The sequence below is a fragment of the Halyomorpha halys genome, unplaced genomic scaffold (genome assembly GCF_000696795.3).
Source record: "Halyomorpha halys isolate HHAL.00 unplaced genomic scaffold, Hhal_1.1 Scaffold1291.1, whole genome shotgun sequence".
NCBI classification, from domain to species: domain Eukaryota; kingdom Metazoa; phylum Arthropoda; class Insecta; order Hemiptera; family Pentatomidae; genus Halyomorpha; species Halyomorpha halys.
The window spans coordinates 473,017-479,495 of NW_027114049.1; the positions used below are offsets into that span (position 1 = coordinate 473,017).

General features: G+C 26.9%; 1 protein-coding gene across 1 annotated transcript in view; it reads right to left on the reverse strand.

Moving 5' to 3' along the window:
* ATPCL (ATP-citrate synthase) overlaps positions 1-4,573 on the reverse strand; it is a 74,992-nt gene extending 70,419 nt beyond the window's left edge. Inside the window, exon 1 of the mRNA XM_014434053.2 lies at positions 4,445-4,573. The gene's annotated coding sequence lies outside the window, so the exon portion shown is untranslated. The remainder of the gene's footprint in view (positions 1-4,444) is intronic.
* Between the last annotated feature and the right edge of the window lie 1,906 nt (positions 4,574-6,479).

Here is a 6,479-nt window from a genome sequence, read left to right on the forward strand (position 1 = left end):
CTCACGGAAGTGTCCCAGCTCCCCCATATTCTCTCTACTTGCAATATTATACATATTTTCAATATGAGAAATTGCAAGGAAATTTTCTAATTACATTAAATTCTTCTTCGGATTGCCTTGTGTCCTCTGAAACATATCTAAATGTAAATTGTTTAAGTATTTTTCCTATTCGGAAGATTATTAATTGATAGTACGTAATTAGTTGTAGTACGATGGCCTGGGTGTCGGTCAAAAAAGGTACATAAAATAGTAGAAACAATTATTTATTAAATATTTTAATTATTTAATAGATAAATTACTGAATTTATATTTTTTTCTGCTATTTTAAGTATATTTTTTGACAGTCATAAGGACCATCATCCTATAAGTAATTTTTCTACATTATAAAACAAAAAAGAATACGCATAATACTATAAAACTGAAGACTGAACTGTCACATAATTTTCCTCAAAGTTTAACACTGATATAAACATAATATACTCCACTCCGAAACCGGAAAAGTTCAATTTTATAATGTAAATCTTGATTAACATGTACTTTATTCAGATTTTTTTTTATTAATATAAACTTCAATTTAATTTAAATTTAAAACACCGAGTCCTCCATTTCCAGGGTTCTCTTGTGCAAGCGAATTTTATCATATCACAAATTTAAATTTTCCCCTGTCTTTATTATTTTGTAAATTTTTAAAACAAATTCTTAAAATATAATGGATCCCTTAACCATCCAATGAGTGCGACAAAGATAGTCGAGAAAGTGAAGTGGTTCTGCAATATTTTAAGAATTTGATTTAAAAAATTACGAAATAAGGTTAAATGAATCTAGACAAAAGGAACAACTAGGATTTGTAATATAATAAAATTTTCTTGTAGAAGAAAACCAACCTTGAGAACTTAAAAAAAAAACCCATCAAATGTAATGATTTATACCAAAATAACCGCTTTGAATTTAGGTGAAAAATGTAAAATTAAAAGATATGATGATCGACATAAACTTTCTACACTTTCATCATGGAAATTAAAAAAAATGGTCTATAAACGCTTATTAGATAGATATTAAGGAACAAAGGAAATATAAAAATAAACTGTCATTAAATTACTAATAATTAATATATTTTGTAATAGAAAAAATAATTAGAAAACTACTGAAAATTTCTTGATATAAGTAAATTGTATCAATTTAGGATTTATTTCGAAGTTAATTGTTTATTTTTTTTTTATTTTTACTAATAATTAGTTTAATCCCTCAGTATTTTTAAAAATATTTTAATTTATACGAACCAATACACCAAAAGGGGCTTGACAGGAAAACAAGTCAAGGGCGATGCATTTATCGCTTGCACTGCTTACCTTGTTAAAAAGAAGCTCGACTTAATTGCAAAATAGAACTTGGTCAGCGATCATTTTTTATGAACCAAAGAATTATATATTTGAACAAGCAAAAAACTGACCACCTGCGGTTTATTAAGGTTTTTAATCAATAATTCAAAACAATTAACACTCATTATTATACTTAGTTGCATCAGCATATTATGGTCAAATAACATATTATAATTAGAAATGGCTTGAATTTGTTATAACAAATTAAAAGTTGCGAAAATTCTCCAAACATTCATGTGACAAATGTTCTAATTGTATACTTTTCTTAAGAGGTAAATAAAAATAATTTTGCACAATTAAAACTCGCGAATTATTAATGAAATATTGAAAACTTTTGTTTATACTTCCTAAAATGATGTATTCATATTGCCTAATTCCTACAAATAAAATCCGAAAAATTATATCTTTATTTCACATCTTAAAAACTTTTTATTTTGTAAAAAGTTCATAAAATACGAACAATTTTATTTAATACAAAATTTAAATAGAAATATTCGAAGAATTATCTCTTTTTATCACATCTTAAAAATCATTCCTTTTAAAAAAAATAAATAAATAACAAATTTCTAATAACAGAAAATTTAAATCATTAAAAAAAAATATTGTTTTCTCTACTTTCAAATATTCATTATTTTTAATGGGGAACTAACTGTATTATAAAATGGAAGTTACAAAAAACTATATTAGTGATTAAAAATTAATAATGAACAAAAAATACATAAAAACAAATACAATCTTTTAATAAAATCATAGATGTCTCCAAAAACATTCACACAGACAAACAAATAATTTATTTAATATCAAGATTATATCAGATATGGAATATGTATGTAAAAATAACGATAAATTTCGAATGTTTTTGTTCCTTGCTGTGAATTCTAACTATCAGAGGACAAGCTTTAAGTAGACATGCAATCTCTGAGCTATTAAGATAGTTAGGAGAAAGCCAATGACCCATTGTCTGAACACTATTATTTATTTATATATATGGAAATAACAATATATACAAATGTATTTTTAATATATGCATTAACCAGAAGCAACCAGAACCAAATATTGCAAAACTTTTTGTTTTTAATTTTAAATTAATTAACGAATCAAACGTAGAAAGATAATTTTCATTCCATAAACATCTATATTTTTTGCCAATAAAGCCAAAGCTACAGTCAATTGAATATAATACACAATATTTTAAATATACATGTGCGAATCTAATCTAATTACGAAAATATAAGAAAACATTACTTCCATGATGGTCTCTACCGGTAACTTTTATACATCGTAATTATTACACATTGTAATTGATGTAGTAATTTTTAAGGAAAAGTGAAAATAACACATTTAAATACCATGAATAGCAAGCAAGCGTTTTTTTAATTGTATATTTGAAAACCAGAAATTATTAAAAATCCAACAATTCTTTCAATGACAATCGTGTGAGATGAATAAATATTTTATAAAAATCCGCAGTTATATTCTGCATTTATTAAAATTAAATAATTTCTTTTCAATGAGTTTAGGGAATTTATAACTGAGAGAAATCTACTATCAAAAAGTTTCGTTGATAACAATATGAGAAACAGGAATTATATTAATAGATTTAAAAAAATAATAAACAAAAAAATTGATAAACTGTCAAAACTCAGTCTTTAAGACAGCGATCTGTGCCGATAAGACTGCATTTATTGAATGCTTTCTTCTATTTTTTTCTGTTTTCTTAGCCACCACCCGCACGATTATTATGAGTAGCAATATACGGTCAGGTCAACCATAAAAATACAAAGAAAGAAAAAGAAGATTTTTGAACCATAAATCACCTTCAGATATAAATAATGACTACCGTTAAAACTATTTTTGTTTCGGTAAACAACTGAACAAATAAACAAGAAAAATACACATTTAAATTCAATAATATAAAAAAAAAAAATCGAGTTAAAACACTCATGAAAAATACTTACAATATCTTTAATAGTGAATCTTTCTCTCAAAGGTAGAAAGAACTATGATAAAATAGAAAACGCAATTGTACTTAAGAAGTACAAGAGATACCGGACGGTATCAGGTAGGTAACGGCTTGTGTAGCAATATTCGAGGGCAGACCGCAGTGACGTCGCACGCCACTGATAAGGCAAAGGACACATAAACAAAACTTTAACAAATAATTTTAAAAAGGAGGAAAAAAAAAGTTTCCTCAAATCCCAGTTAAATGCTTAGCTGGCCTTGCTGGCAAGTAAACACAGTAACATATCCAATAACATATTTTTTAAAATATGATAGTATTTGAACAGATTCATTCATATCACTATGTAACTGAGATGTCAACAGTAATAAACAAACCGGCTCGTAAGATCGATTGATAAGACATTATGTTTATCAGATTGTTGATAGTGGCAACGAAGAGAAAATAAATTACAGGTGAACAGTCCCTCACACTACTAGTAAACTTTCTAATGCAAAACAAATAAATACTTCAACTTTCACCTAATGAATTCTTAAGCTATTTACATAAAATGACATATTTCACAAGGACGAAGTATCAATGTTTCTAATTTAACATTAGTTAACAAACAGTTGGTGGAATTGGTGGATATGAATATAAACTAAGGAGAAAAATATCATATCAAGTGTGGTAAAATAACATATATAACACGTCAAAACGTAATAGATAAGGAGTTTAACCGAAATCTAAATCTACGCCGACAATCAATAATTTCACGATAAATTAACTAAATTATGAAGCTATAACACCTTACGGAAAAGTAACAGTAGAATGTGCTAATAAAGAAGGTGACGTTCATATCACGAATATCAAACTGAAAACACACCAAAATAACCTTACCGACCACCTCGTAGCGTCTTCCCTTACACATTTAGGATTTCAATAAATACACTTCATATCTTATTAAAGATTCATTATCTTAAACATTAATGGTACTAATAATGCTGAATATATATACCAAGATATATCTTAACATAGGAAGACTATGGAATAACCTGATCAATGAAATTGTATTGATAAAGCTACTCATTAATGATTAATTGTTATGAACAAGAAATCTAATTACCTTGTAGCAGAAAGGCGATAGTGCTGAGAAACAAAACTAGGAGCGGACTGAAAAACAGAGAACATACGTCGACACAGGAATGAACCTCCTCCGACTTGGCGACTAACTAAAAGCCGCCATTACGTCACAATCCATCTGCCTTCTCATTGGCTCGCCTTTCTATAACCATTTCATCTGAATACAAATTTTTCTATTGTATTCCTGTTCTCTCAATGTTTCAATTCCTGACTTCTTTGTTATTTTTACTTCAATAAGGTCTAAGCAATTCAAACATAACTGATTTCAAAATTGGGATAACTCATATGAAATCTCTAGGCACCTGTGTATGAGAACTTCAAAAAACTTGAACCATGACAAGATAAAAATTCAAATTACACCATCACTCTGGTCTTCACTAACATATTCAAGGACTCATTAATGAAAAACCAATGTTTCAAATGATTTGGAAAATATATCCATCTTTCATCAATGTTTTGTACATTCTGTATAAAACATTTCATTTTAGTAAGATAATTTAATATAAATCTCAAATATCAGCACATAGAAACTAAATTTGTAAAACTTAATAAACAGATAAATAATACTTCATAGCCCATTTTCCTCTTATATTAAAAAAAATTGAAAATATCACAAAATAAATTTTATGAATTTAATTCCACTCATACATTATATTACTGATCAGTATTTTAAATCCAATAGAAATCAAAAGTAATAATTCCTGTGAGAGCAAATGCTCAAAATGATAAGGATAATCGCAATCAGTTAGCATTATCTAGTATCATTATTATAATTGATAGTAGGAAGTAAATAATTTAGCATCAACTAGTAATCCTGTATAAGTTTTAAGAGCTTCTGCCAAAAAGGGTACAACTAACACTCCTCAAAACTTTACCTCAGAAAAAAATATCTTGCCTTAGACCAAATTAAACATTTTTAGTTTTGGCACATAAGGCCCTTTTTAAGGATTAAGTACTGATTATTTGCTGCCATATCAAGTTACAAAGTTTTTTAAGCTGGGATAGTGTTTTAATAATTTTATAGTTAGAACCTTTTTAGAGGGAATCCTTCAATTGACAGTATATTGAATATAAATTGAAGGAGTAAAACAGATACACTTTTTATTCCTCTATAACAACAATCCTAACAAAAAATTAATCCTAATTAAAAATTTAGCTAACTTAAGAAATAATTAATCAAAATAATAGTCTTGCTGATTTCAGAATTCAAAACTGTAAAATTTACATAGTTTTTAAGGAATGATTCCTCATCAAAAACCAAAAAGTTTAATCTATTCATAATTAAATACAAAATCATAATCTATAACTCACTTTTGTCATCCCAATAAATAAGTTACTGTGGCATAAGCTTCTCAAGAAATACCAATGGTAATATACCAGAACCAATAAAAGTTAAGGAAAGGAAATTAATTCATAAAATTAATACTCTAATAAATTTATAAAATAGTCAAAGATAATTTCATTAAAAACAAAGGTAAAAAATATATAGATCACAGCGGATGAGCTATTTATATATTTAGCTATTTATTGTTTACGTTTACTAAAAAAAGATGCAATTAATATTATAACAAAATAAATTAATTTCTTGATTCATCAAAAATTGCATAGTTTTTTAAGCAGAAAAAGTAAAATAACAAATTAAAAATGTTTTAAAGAAAAGCTTTTTTGTTTTTTAAAAGCCATGAATAATTTCACTAACTTTTAGTTAGGAGTTAGCAATTGGCAGTTTCTCCACTCATGTTTAGAGTGTTTGCGGCTTTAGTGCACTTACTCAGCCTCCACTGGTCAGTACCAATGATGGGGTGAGATGGCAGTGCTAGGATCTTGAAAAGTCGGGCTCATACATGGTGGATAGATTGGGGTCATAGATCATTAGGCCAAGAGTGTAAATATTGCATATATTAGTATAGATTTTATAGTGTTTTTTTATCATAATAATTAGTTCTAAATTTAACTTATTTTATTTTTAATTATCTATGAAGATATTTTTATTCTGTTTTTCCTGTTTTATACATTTA